At 35.7% G+C, this 14,701-nt stretch overlaps 1 protein-coding gene across 8 annotated transcripts in view; it reads right to left on the bottom strand.

Annotated features, from left to right (window-relative positions):
• Positions 1-14,701, bottom strand: part of PTPN13 (protein tyrosine phosphatase non-receptor type 13) — a 203,675-nt gene that overhangs the window by 135,346 nt on the left and 53,628 nt on the right. The window lies entirely within an intron of this gene.

The raw sequence follows: 14,701 nt of genomic DNA, 5'->3' as shown, positions 1-14,701 counted from the left end.
ATACCAGTTGAGCTGACACACATATAAGAATTACTGCCCTTAAGAGGGTCAGTAAAATGGTATCACAGCTCAATTAAGTTGCTTCTTGACCTTGTAATTGCTCCATTTCCATGTCACTTAAAGGACAGTAAGAACATCATGAGATGGAGAGTATGTGTGACTTTATATTCTCCCCTAATGCTTGAATTTTTTTTTCAGTTTATTAAGCCACAAATGAGGCATTTTTCAAGATATACAGAAAACCAGAAAGTGTTACAAGTAACTCTTTTATCCATAATAAAGTCATTTTCTATGAGAAAGGCAGAATGACTGTCAGAAATAACTTTAGACTAGAAGTGAGACCTAAATAGTTCTTCTCTATTTATAAGGAAGAAGTTGAATAAATGGCACCAAAATGAAGTGAAGATCCCACTGTGCATTTAGAAATAAATTGCCTTACTCACCTAATCAAATTATCTTCATTAGTTTTTTTTTCTTTCTTGTTCCCAAAGTAAAGCAAACTACAGATGAACTTCCTATGCATTTTGTTTCTTCTTTGACCCTTTCTATAAATCCAGGGAATATCTATGTTGTATCTCTTCAGGCCTTGCAGCAAGCACCTCTGATCTCCTACCTTGTCTGATATATGCATGTGACCTTACACATACAACTTGTACCTAGAAAAGACACTGGGACTAACAACAAATTTTATTTCCTGAAGGAGGGTCCAAACGTAGGGAGGAAAACTATTTCCGCTGCAGACTTCTAAAAGACAAATTTGCTTGAAAGTGGTTTCTTTCTTAAAATATGCCAATCATATCTCTTTTTTTTTAACATTTTATTTATTTGAGAGAGAAAGACACAGCGAGGGAGAGGGAACACAAGCAGAGGGAGTGGGAGAGGGAGAAGCAGGCTCCCTGCTGAGCAGGGAACCTGACGTGGGGCTTGATCCCAGGACCCTGGGATCATGACCTGAGCTGAAGGCAGACGCTTAACGACTGAGCCACCCAGGTGCCCCTCGCCAATCATATCTTATTTAACCATCCCATTCAAGTAGTTGTGAAAATGTTCATCTTGAACGGTAAAGTCTATTTCAAAACTTGACTATATTTTGGAACCCAGTGCCAAACTTCTTAAAGCACTGGCATTTCTATTGCCACCCAGCAACTTCCTGACAGCCTCTGTAGATCACGTAGGGGCTGCATTACGTTTTGTCAGACAAATTAAACTATAACTGAGGTAATCCACAACAGACATAAATTTTAAATTAAAGGCCATTTATGAAACAGCAGGTTTTATTTTTTCTCCCTCCAACACAATTTCAAGTTTCTAAGAAACATCTTCTTCCACTCCTGCTATCTGAATAAAATGGGGAAAAAAGATTACAAATTTTCAAGAATGAACTCAGCAACTTCTCTTTACGTTTGAGGACCTTTTAAAATTATTCTTTATGGGGCACCTGGGTGGCTCAGTCATTAGGCATCTGCCTTCGGCTCAGGTCATGATCCCGGGGTCCTGGGATCCAGGCCTGCATCGGGTTCCCTGCTCCGTGGGAAGCCTGCTTCTCCCTCTCCCACTCCCCCTGCTTGTGTTCCCTCTCTCGCTGTCTGTCAAATAAATAAATAAAGTCTTTAAAAAAAAAATTATTCTTTACTTACAATGACTGAAAAACCAAAAATATTAAGGGTGACTGGCATTTATTTCATGTTTCGAGAATTGAATGAAAAAGTCAATTAAGATTAGTTTATATTTTCAATTTCTAGAAAAAGGAAACATAGTTTGCCAGAGAGAAACTCACTTTAATTATGATGACATGATTCTACATAACCATGATCTGAAGCTATTTATGAAAAATATTTTTGTGATTACTAATGCTATTCTCTGCTGCTCTTCAGATATCCCCTCCCTATTTACATTTTCAAGAATTTTTCCTTCTAAAGAGAAATGGGAGAGGCCTGTTTGAATGGTAAACGATTCCACTGTCCAAAAAGAAATATCAGGACACATTTCTTGTAAAAATGTTAAACATGACTGATACACATCACTGAAAAATGTAAAAATCTTAACTGGTTACTAAATGATACAAGGCCTAAAGCCCCTTTTTAATTTTTATATTTGAGAAAAGAAATAGAGAAGTAATCATAAAATGCTTTCTTTAAAAAGCTTAGTTACATAATGTGGATAAATCTCAGAATGTTGAGTAAAAGAAGTCAGACACAAAAGAGTTTACATTGTATGATTCTATTTATATGCTGTTTAAAATCAGGCAAAATTTATCTATGTAACAGGTCATAATAATGATTATGCTTAGTAGTCAAGAATTAACTAGAAAAAGAAATAAACCCACATGTATATGGCCAATTAATATACAACAAAGGAGACAAGAATATAACAATAGGGGAAAGACAGTGTCTTCAACAAACAGTGTTGGGAAAACTTGACAGCTACATATGTGCAGAAGAATGAAGGTGGACCACCTTCTCACACCATACACAAAAATAAACTCAAAATGGATTAAAGACCTAAGTGTGAGACCTGAAACCGTAAAAATCCTAGAAGAGAACACGGGGAATAATTTCTTTGACATAGCTGTAGCAACATTTTTCTAGGTATGTCTCCTCAGGCAAGGGAAACAATAAACAAAAATAAACTACTGGGACTGCATCAGTATAAAAAGCTTTTGGGGTGCCTGGGTGGCTCAGTCGGTTAAATGTCTGTCTTCAACTCAAGTCATGATCCTGGAGTCCCGGGATCAAGCCCTGCATCCGCTGGGCTCCCTGCTCCTCCCTCTGACCCTCCCTGCTCTTGGGCTCTCTCTCTCTGACCCTCTCTCAAATTAATAAATAAAATCTTTAAAAAAATAAAAATAAAAAAAATAAAAAGTTTTTGCACAGCGAAGGAAACCAACAACAAAAAAAGGCAACCTTCTGAATAGAAGATATTTGCAAGTGATATAACCAATAACAGGTTAATATCCAAAATATAAAACAAGTTACAAAACTCGACACCAAAAAACCAAACAATCTGATTAAAAAATGGACAGAGATGGGATGCCTGGGTGGTTAAGTGTCTGCCTTTGGCTCAGGTCATGATCCTAGCGTCCTGGGATAGAGTCCTACCTCAGGTTCCTTGCTCAGCGAGGAGCCTGCTTCACCCTCTACCTGCCTCTCCCCCTGCTTGTGCTCTTTCTCTCTGACAAATAAATAAATAAAATCTTTAAAAATAAAAAAAATAAAAAATAAAAGTAAGAAATGGACAGAGGACCTGAAAAGACATTTTACCAAAGACATACAGATGGCCAACAGACACATGAAAAGATGTTCAACATCACTAATCATCAGGGAAATGCAAACCAAAACTACAACCAGGTATCATCTTACACCTGTCAGAACGGCTAAAACCAAAAAGACAAGAAGTAACAAGTGTTGGTGAAGATGTGGAGAAAAGGGAAAACTGCATTATTGGTACGAATGTAAATTGGTGCTGCCACTGTGAAAAACAGTATGGAGGTTCCTCAAAAAATTAAAAATAGAAATACTATATGATCCAGTAATTCCACTACTGGATATTTACCCAAAGATAACAAAAATACTAATTCAAAAAAGATATATGCAGCTCTATGTTTATTGCAGCATTATTTATAATAACCAACATATGGAAGTAACCTAGGTGTCCATTGATAGACAAATGGACAAGGAAGATGTGGTGTACACACACACACACACACACACACACACACACACACACACACAGGAATATTATACAGCCACAAAAAAGGATGAGATCTTGCCATGTGTGATAACATGAATAGACCTAGAGGGTATTATGCTAAGTAAGTCAGGATGAGAAAGACAGATACCATATGATTTTACTCATATGTGGAATCTGAAAAACAAGTGAATAAATAATCAAAAAGCAGAATCAGAGCTATGAATACAGAGAACAAACCAATGGCTGCCAGAGGGGAGTGGGTGGAGGCTAGGCAAAACGAGTGAAGGGAAGTGAGAGATACAGGCTTCCAATTATGGAATGAGTAAGTCATGGAAATAAAAGGCACAGTATAGGTAATATAGTTAATAATACTGTAGGGGCATCTGCGTGGCTCAGTTGGTTAGATGTGGAACTCTTGGTTTCGGCTCAGGTCATGATCTTAGGGTTGTGAGATCGAGCCCCATGTTGGGCTCTATGCTGGGCATGGAGCCTGCTTGAGATTCTCTCTCTATCCTTCACCTTGTGCCCCTGCCCCCACTCACGTGCTCTTTTTCTCTTACCCCCAAATTAATAATATTGTAAGAGCATTGTATGGCAACAGATGATAGCTACATTTGTGCTGAGCATAGCATAACATATACAGAAGTTGAATCACTATTTTGTATATCTGGAACTATATAACACTGTGTCTCAACCATAATCAAAGAAGAAGAAGAGGAGGAGAAGGAGGAGGAAGGGGAAGGGGAGGAGGAGGAGAAGGAGGAGGAGGAAGAAGGAGAATTGAAAGGAAGGAGCATGAGGGAGACTTCCCAGGTGTTGGAAAGGTTCTTATCTTGATCTGGGTGGTAGTTATATGGGTGTGTACTTTCATAAAAGTCATCAGGCTGTAAAATTAACAATAATGCTCTTTATTAAGTAGATAAAGGGGATTAAGAAATACAAACTTCCAGTTATTTAAAAAAAAAAAAAAAGAGTAACACTCGTTACTATATACATTATACCTCAGTAGTTTTAAAAAATCCTTAACTATGAAATTCAAACAATATATAGTGAGTAAAATTCTTTTTATCAGCCTAGGATGAGGCTAGAAAGCATGACCTGTAGCAACTTTCCTGTTTAAATATATGACTCTTGGGACACCTGGGTGGCTCAGTCAGTTGAGTGTCTGCCTTCGGCTCAGGTCATGACCCAGGGTCCTGGTATTGAGCCCCATGTCAGGCTCCCTGCTCAGCGGGGAGCCTCCTTCTCCCTCTCCCTCTGTTTGTGCTCTATAGCATGCTCTCTCTCTCTGTCAAATAAATTGTTTAAAAAATGTATGACTCTCGGGCGCCTGGGTGGCTCAGATGGTTAAGCGGCTGTCTTTGGCTCAGGTCATGATCTCAGGGTCCTGGGATCGAGTCCCGCATCGGGCTTCCTGCTCCTTGGGAGCCTGCTTCTCCTTCTGCCTCTCTCTCTCTCTCTGTCTCTCATGAATAAAATAAAATAAAATCTTTTAAAAAAAAATAAAAAAATAAAAATAAAAAATGTATGACTCTTTAAATTTATAAAATGGTCTTTTTGTCACATCTTGAGCCAAAAAAATTTCAAATCAAAACAGTGTATTGACTGTGTATTTATGGGGGAGGTGTGGTTTACTAGAAGTGCTTCATACACTTGTTAAACAACTGACATTATTCATTTTAAGAATGCTAGATATTAATTTCATGTTTTATAGTTTGTTTCCAGGGAGAAAATGGGCTAATGTTGTCTGGTTCAAACACATTTAACTTGAAGGACCTGTTCATTGTGGCTTTATAAAGACAGGGCAAGCTGTAGCTTGTCAAAGACAACTGATACACCCTGTTAATCAAGAAAATTATGACTGTAGATAATTAGGAATGTAATACAAAGAGACTAGTTAGGATTTGGTCTTTTAAAAGCGCCACAGACTATACAAAGATTTACTCAAAAGCTTTTAATCCATAAAAACTTTCTATATGTCCTATAAAGGCTTATAAAACAAACAAACCAAGAAATCAGTTTGAAGTTCAGTGCTTTGTCACTCTTCTCATGGATGAGTTATTTATTCTCCTTTGGTTCTACCAGATTGGAAGTTCTACAGTTCTCTCTTTTTCTTTCTGATTATCCTTACGAAGTTTAAGGATATTTGACTAGGCAAGCTCTAAAGTCAATAAACCTACCATTCTCGTAAGTCAAACCCTTTAACTGTTTTAACTCCTATCACCTACCCTAGTCTAAATGCTATTAACTTTAAATCTGACATCATTATTATTGCTGTTTTAATATAGCCAATGCTTATTTAGATTTACTAACAAGTTAACTAATTATTCTGCTTATCATCTTTTTTAAGCCTTCTTCCTTCTGGGTTAAATTTCTTTCTTCTGGAAATACATCTTTTAGTAGTTTCCTCAATGATGTTTTATTGATAGTAAATATTCACTTTTTACATGAAAATGCTTTTGTTTTGACAGTTTAAGTTTGACAGTTTAAGAGGACATTAATTTCTATCTGCACATTCTGGTACAGTAGCCATTAGCCACATATGGCTTTTAAGAACCGAAAATGTGACTAACATAACTGAGAAACTGAATTTCACATATATTTTAAACTTTAAAATGAAGGGGCACTTAGGTGGCTCAGATGGTTAAGTGACTCTTGATCTCAGGGTCATGAATTCAAGCCCTGCGCTGGACTCCATGCTAGTCGTGGAGCCTACTTAAAAAAATAAACAAATTTAAAAATTAGTATTTAATCAGTTATTAGGAAACTTTTTACAGTATGCTTGGAACAACTTGAGTATGTAAACATACTTTTTCATCAATACCTTTTATAAAACCTAAATATTTTTGATGAAATTTAGAGTGAATCGAGATGGGCTGTGAATATAAAATAGATTTTAAATTAGTATAAAAAAGTGTACATCTGGGCACCTGGGTGGCTCAGTCATTAAGCGTCTGCCTTCCGCTCAGGTCATGGTCCCAGGGTCCTGGGATCGAGCCCCGCATCGGGCTCCCTGCTCCGCGGGAAGCCTGCTTCTCCCTCCCCCACTCCCCCTGCTTGTGTTCCCTCTCTCGCTGTGTCTCTCTCTGTCAAATAAATAAAATCTTAAAAAAAAAGTGTACATCTTATTAATACTTTTTTATATTGACAACATATTAGAATATTTTAATATATTGGATTAAATGAAATATATTAAAATTAACTTCATCTATTTTTTAACCTTTTTAAGCATGGCTCCTAGATAATTTTAAATTATATTTATGGTGCATATTATATTTCCATTAGACAGTGTTGTTCTAGGTCATTCTTCAATAATTTTTCTTCTTTTATTATTTTTAAAATAATTACAACATATTCTCATAGCAGTTTGAAGGTAATATTTTACCGAATTCTGATTCTATTGTTGCTGTTATGAAGTCCACAATTAGCCTAATTGTTTTTTCACTGTAACTAATCCATCTTTCCTACTCTGATGGCTTTAAAAATCTTCTCTTTATCTACTGGGTTCTGTATGTCCAAGCACATGAATCTAGGTTTGGATATATTTTTGTTTCTTTTAACCGTGACTTAAACTTCTAGAATATGAAGATCTATGTATTTAATCAATTCTGAAAAATTCTCTACTATCGTATTTTCATTTATTGTTCTCTTTCTCATTCTCTCTAGTTTTCTTTTTTGGAACTCATTTGAGGGGTATGTTGGACCTTCTCATTCAATCTTCCATGAACCTTAACCCCCTTACATTTTTAATATCCAAGTGAACTCCTCAGTTCTATTGTACAGTTTACTAATTTTCTTGTTAAAAAGAAAAGAGAATCTGTGTAAACTGCTATTAAAGATCTCCTATGAGGTTATAAGCCTAGTACCTATATATTTAATTTCTGGATATTTAAATTTTTTTTTTTAAATCCTGCTTGTGTTAATTTGCTAAGGTTACCACTACACATATCAGAGCCAGAGTTAACTTCAACAATAGAATTTTCTCACACTTCTGGAATCTAGAAATCTAAGAGCATGGTGCCAGTAGGCCTGGTTTCTGTTAAGGCCTCTCTCTTTGGCTTGTCCGTGGCCATTTTCTTGTGTCCTCACACAGTCTTTGCTCTGTGTTCGTCTGTCCTAGTTTCTTATTAGTAAAATATCAGTCATATTGGATTCGAGCCCACTCAAATAACCTCATTTTAACTTAATTAACTCTTTAAAGACCCTACCTCCAAATACAGTCATATCATGAGGTATCAGGAGTTAGGATTTCAATACAGGACTCTTGAGAGAACAAAATACAGCCCATAACACTGCCTGTTTTTAAAATTTTCAGTGTCTTGGGCGCCTGGCTTCAACTCAGGTCATGATCCTGGAGTCCCAGGATCGAGTCCTGCATCGGGCTCCCTGCTTGGCGGGGAGTCTGCTTCTCCCTCTCACCCTCCTCCCTCTCATGCTCTCTTTCTCTTCATTCTCTCTCTCTCAAATAAATAAATAAAAATCTTAAAAATATATACATATAAATATAAATAAATAAAATTTTCAGTGTCTTGAACTCCCTCCCTGTATTTCTAATCACTTTAATATATTAAACTTTATACACTAATTTAGATATACTTATTAGATGATTCTAAGAATTTGATGAAATTAATTTTTAAAGGTGGGGAATCTACTTCTGCTATTTGACCAATAAAGAGAAAAATAAACCAAGACAGTCTGGGTCAGCATTTGATTGGAAAATATTTTCTTTTGAAAACACAGAGTTTGGGGGCACCTGGGTGACTCAGTCGGTTGAGCATCTGCCTTCAGCTTGGGTCGTGATCTTGAGGTCTTGGGGTCAGGCCCCACATCGGGCTCCCTGCTTAGCGGGGAGTCTGCTTTTCCGTCTGCCCCCTCCCCCTGCTTGTGCTCTCGCTCTCTCTCTCAAATATATAACATCTTAAAAAAAAAAAAAACCACAAGAGTTAAAAAAAAAAAGAATTTCAAATTAAGAAAAAAGGCTAAGTTCTAAATTTAACAATAATTTTTAGAAAAATTTGATATATTTTAAAGTAGCTTTATTAAAGCATAATATGACACATAATAACTGCATATACTGAAAGAGTAAAATTTGATGTTCTGACATATGAATACACTGTGAAACTATTATCAGTCAAGATAATAAACATATCCATCACTCCCCAAAAGTTTTCTCATACACATTGTAATCCCTGCATTCTATCCCTCTTGAACCTCTCATCCCCAAGCAACCACCAATCTGCTTTATTACTACCGTTTAGTTTGCATACTTTATAGAGTTTTAGATTAGAATCATACAGTATGTTTTCTTTGTCTGACTTCCTTCACTCAGCATAATTATTTTGAAATTAATCCACACTGCTGCACGTATCAATAGTTTACCCCTTTTTATTGCTGTGTATTGTTTCGTTATATGGACATACTACAATTTGTTCATCCATTCACCCGTTGATGGATATTTGGTTTGTTTCCAGGTTTTGCCTACTGCAAATAAAGCTAAGATGAGTATCTACATACAGGGCTTTGTTATGGACACAGGTTTTAATTTCTTTTGGTTAAGTACTTAGGAGTGTGTATGATAAATGTATATTTAACTTTTCAAGAAACTGTTAAAACTGTTTCCAAAATGTGAAACTGGATCATTTTATATCCCCACTAGCAGTATATGAAAGCTCCAGTTCCCCCCAAGTTCTTGCCAATTCCTGGAATGGTTGACCTTTAAATTTTAAGCATTCTAATAGATGTGAACTAATATCTCTTTGTGGCTGTAATCTTACATCTTTCTGATGACTAATGATATTGTATTTCCCTGAAGTCTAATAATTTCAAGTTATTTGAAATTAGCAATCTGTATATCTTCTATGGAAAACTAGCTATTCAAATCTTTTGCCCATTTTGGGGGTTTGTTTGTTCCTTACTACTGAGTTTTGAGAATTCTTTATATATTCTGGATATAAGCCTTTTATCAGTTACATCATTTACAAATATTTTTGCCCAGTCTGTGACTTCTCCTGTCATTCTCTTAATAATGTTTTAAGAAGGGTGCCTGGGTGGCTCAGTCAGTTAAGCAGTAGACTCTTAATTTTGGCTCAGGTCATGATCTCAGGGTCCTAAGACTGAACGCCTTGGGCTCTGTGCTGAGTGTGGAGCCTGCTGAAGATTCTCTCTCGCCCTTTCCTTCGGCCCCTCCCCCGGCTCTCATGCTCTCTCTCAAAAAAAAATTTTTTTTTGCCTCTATGTTCATGAGATATATTGGTCTATAGTTTTATTTTCATCAATGTCTTTGTCTGATTTTGATATTAATGTTGACCTCACAGAATTAGTTGGGAAGTATTTGCTTTTCTTCAATTTTCTTCAGGTGTTTGATAAAGAATTGCTATTATTTCTTCCATAAATTTTTAGAATTCTCTAGCGAAGCAACGTGGACTTGGGGTTTTCTTTGTGGAACATTTAGAAATATACATTCATTCATCTTCATAGATATAGGGCAATTCAGGTTGTCTACTCGTTCTTGAATGAACTATGGCATATGGTAGTTTTTGTCTTTTAAGGTGTCCATTTCAATTTCAACATTGAATTTAAATTTCCATTTCAATTTTTTCAACAGCTTTGGTCATAACTTTCCCTTATTATTCTTTTAATATCTGTAGAATCTGAAATGATGTCACTTTTGTCCCCTGATATTATTTTTCTAAACATTCTGTTGCTATGCTTATAGAAAGGCTATCAATTTTAAAACTTTATTGTCATGTATAATGAAGTAATTTTATGGCTCTAAATAGTTATTGCTCATAACGACTTGTTTTAAAATAGTTATATTATTTCTGCTCTGCCAACATTAATTTTTTTTTTTAAGATTTTATTTATTTATTTGACAGAGAGAGACATAGTGAAGAGATGGAACACAAGCAAGGGGACTGGGAGAGGGAGAAGCGGGCTTCCCATGGAGCAGGGAGCCCGACGCGGGGCTCGATCCCAGCACCCCGGAATCATGACCTGAGCCGAAGGCACTCCTGCCAACATTAATTCTTATAAGTCATTTAAACCGGGCCTTGTTCCCTTATCTCTAAAAATGATCAGGTGAAATGTTTTAAGATCTTTCCAGATCAAAGAGTTTGATTCCATAAATAAAAATATATATGTATTTGTGGTTGAGTTTATGTATTTCTTGTATGTTATTTTTCCCTTTCAGTAGCAAGAAAATTTCCCTGAAAGTATTTCCTTTTTATTTTTTTTAAAAAGATCTTATTTATTTATTTGAGAGAGAGAGAGCATGAGCAGGGAGGAAGGACAGAGGTCAAGGGAGAAGCAGACTCCCTGCTGAGCAGGGAGCCTGACGTGGGACTCGATCCCAGGATGCTGGGATCATGAACTGAGCTGAAAGCAGACACTTAACTGAGCCACCCAGGTGCCCTCCCTGAGAGTATTTATTAATGAAAGCAACTGCACTAATAAAAAAAAGAAAAAAATTTACATTTCAGTTAATTTTGATAATAAAATAACAGACAATTCTCTAGTATGACTGTTTTCCAGAAAGGTATCCACAAATTCTACTTTTTAAAACACTTTTCAAGAAGTGAGGAACAGAGAAATTTATTTGATATTTGTCCCAGATATCTGTAGTAATTTGTTTTCATTCACGCATATAAGCAAGTGTTTACAATGAAATACCGCCAAAGGTGGCTATATGCCCTGCTCTCTGCAACCTTGTTCAAATTTGTTTCCCAAAAAGAATAAGAAATGTAACAGTCTTCTTAATTTTCCAAGGATACTTGCTGTTAACTCTTTGAATGTTTTTATTTAGACAGTGAATGTTGCTTGTTTTTTAGCATTTTATCAAAATGCTTTATTCTATTTTTAACTATTTATTTAATTTACTAATTTCATTAATTATTATCTTATTTAATAAACAGGGAACCAGAAATGACTACATATAAAGGGATTTATATTCTTGCCTCAGTAAAGGAGATTATCTCTTTTTCTCTGATTAGTCATGAAGAGGCAAATTTAGCAACAACCAATCATCCACTCTAATACCTTAAAATCCCTTAGATTCAAAACATCTGTTTTCTGCAAAGAGCAACAGTTCCATAACTAAGAAAAAAAAAATCACTGTTTTGGGGAACTAATACTGTAAACTAAATTTTCAAGGCAGCAATAATTTCAGTTCTAAAGATGATCTAGAAAGCACATGAGAATGGCAGTGCTTTCTTATTATCTAGGAACACTCAGCTCTTGCATGAGTTCATCCATGATGTAAAAGCTAAATCTTAAATGAATATATACTTTCTGACATTAGCTATGCCTTCCAATCAATTAATAAAGTAGATTAAGAAACATACAGTTGAGTGTCATAACATGAAAGGACCCTTAATGAAATTCTTCCAGAACTTTTATTTCATTTGCCATTTTAATTTCCTAATTAAAAAAATAGGCAGAAAAAAAAAGGGTGGGGGGAGGGCAGTGCCTGGGTGGCTCAGTTGGTTAAGTGTCTGCCTGCGGCTCAGGTCACGATCTGGAGGCCTGGGATTAAGCCCCACATGGAGCTGTGCATCCGGCTCCCTGTTAGGCAGGGAGTATGCTTCTCCCTTTCCCTCTGCTCCTCCCCAGCTCATGCTCTCTCTCTCTCTCTCTCTCGTTCACTCTCTCTCACAAATAAATAAAATCTTTAGAAGAAAATAAGCAAAAAAGTAAAATCCAGCTGTCTACTATTTACAAGTGATACCTAAATTTTAATACAGATGATTTGAAAGTAAAGGAGAAAAGATACTAGGTAAATGACAAGGAAAAGGAAGCAGAGGTGGTAATATTAAAGAGCAGACTGCATAGACTTTAAGTCAATGAACAGTAAAAAGGAAAAAAAGTTATTTTATATTGATAAAATATCCAGTCCATTTAAATTAGTTATTAGCCATTATATGTATCATATAAAATAGCATGAAAACATATGTTGGCAGTAGTAAGAAGACAGGGAAAGACATCATTATAATGGGAAATTTTAACTATCCCTATGAATTCGACAAATTAAGTATACAAACTAATATGGTTACAGAAAAATTTTAAAAGCACTAACAAGGTTAATTTATATCCTAGAAATAGAAAATACACATTCTTTTCAAATTCCCACAGACTATTTTACAAAAGAGACCATATACAAGGCCATAACAAAATCTTTAAAAATTATAAAAGGTAGTCATAGAGATTGCACATTTTAACAATCATAAAACAATAAAACTAAGAAACTTGTAATAAAAGGAGAACCAATTATCAGTATCACCATCATCTAAATGTGTGGAATTATAGTTTTCAAAAAGTTCTATATTTTTCCTTCTCTGAAAAGAAACTCCTTTAAATATGGTGTCTTTCAATAAGGTCATGCTTAGATATCATTATTCTATGAATAACAACCACAATAATTTTGTTTTAAAAAAGGCTAAAATTGCTGGGAGGCTCAAAAAGATTAAGAAACATCATTTTCTTGATTTGTGTTCAATAATCCCCCAGTGGAAATGCTTATTTCCAGCCTTGTATTCATAGGAGCTCATACTTGAACTTATATACTGAAAAAGACACAGGAGCCACATACAAGTTCAAGAAGATAGGGGAAGAAACACCATCCTCCATCAGAACCAAAACTAAGGTTTATATAATAGACACAAAAAGACAAAACCAAGAGAATAAAATACATTTTAGAAAAACAAACTTCTTAGAGACCATTGTATTTTACTTGCATTTCCACCCCTAACATTCCTACTGTTATTCATAAGGGTGTCTACTAGAAAACCAAGACCAACACCATTCATTCACAAACTAAGCAAGCTAATAATTGTTTTATTTCAATTTGTTATAACGGTCAGGAGAAGAACTTGGGCCAAAAAGATGCCATGTTATCAAACCAGGGAATGAAAATCTACAGAGATTTCAGATAAAAAAAAAATCAAATAAGCATAAATTTCCTCCAAATAAATACAAATTTCCAACTGTCAATTGTAATAGTTGGTAATTTCCAGAATGCCAAAGAAGCCAAATTCAATTTCTCTATATTACTGATGTTTCCCTGTGAATTGGATTGAAGGCCTTATGGTATCCAGCTCCCATTGGACAGTGTTTAAGACCTAAATGCCTCACACTTCATATATCCAGTAAGTCTCTCCATTATAATGTGCCAATATGCTATGCAGTAATTGTATCTTAATGACAAGTACTTTACATTCAGACATTCAGTCTCTATCAACATTACAAAATTTGAAAGAAGAAAAACCCCTAGGTATTTGCAGTGTGCCAGATACTTTGTATGAGTCATGGCCAGGGCAGTGATCCTGCCATTAGTATAATAAAAAGAGGTATTATCTCTCCCTCCTCTGAACGTCTGTAGGACTTATTGCCCCAATCATTTATTTGGCACAGGTTCTTGAAGTAGTAAACTCTTCACACGCATCTTGTCTGATTTGAGTGAATCCTTAAGGGCAACAGCTTCATCCTCTACTTATTGGGATCTTCCACACAAAACCTTACAGGCAACAGTTGTTTTCCTGAATATGAAACGGACTATTGTTAGCTAACTAAAGAACGCCACCAACATATCTTTCCTTCAACAACATCTTTGGAGCATGGTTACTGCTCTATACTCCAGAATGCCCATACTTCCAAATTTTCTGAAAAATGAAAATGAAGCAAACAAAGACAAGGTCTACTTAAAATAGCTAGATTTAAGGTAAGTGGCATTAGATAAAATGAATAAATTTTCTTTAGAGTAATCCTAACTCTAATCAAAGATCTAAAAAACCTAGTTTATAGCAGAATTGGGAGGGCCCCAACACTGTTTCAAATTCCTGTCCCTGGATTAGAAAATAAAAGCAACGACAACAAAGCTTTACCATCTGTCTCCAAACATTCTTCCTCTCTGCTCTAGACCTTCTTATACTCAGTGAGTGGTCACCTCTACACCTTCCAAAAGGTTCCCATGGCTCGTGGTCTTCAGCAATAACATTGTCTAATGATTCTCTAACATGAA

The sequence above is a fragment of the Halichoerus grypus genome, chromosome 3 (genome assembly GCF_964656455.1).
Source record: "Halichoerus grypus chromosome 3, mHalGry1.hap1.1, whole genome shotgun sequence".
Lineage (NCBI taxonomy): Eukaryota > Metazoa > Chordata > Mammalia > Carnivora > Phocidae > Halichoerus > Halichoerus grypus.
Note: the sequence above shows the minus strand (reverse complement) of the source record. Positions and strands in the feature narration are given on the sequence as shown.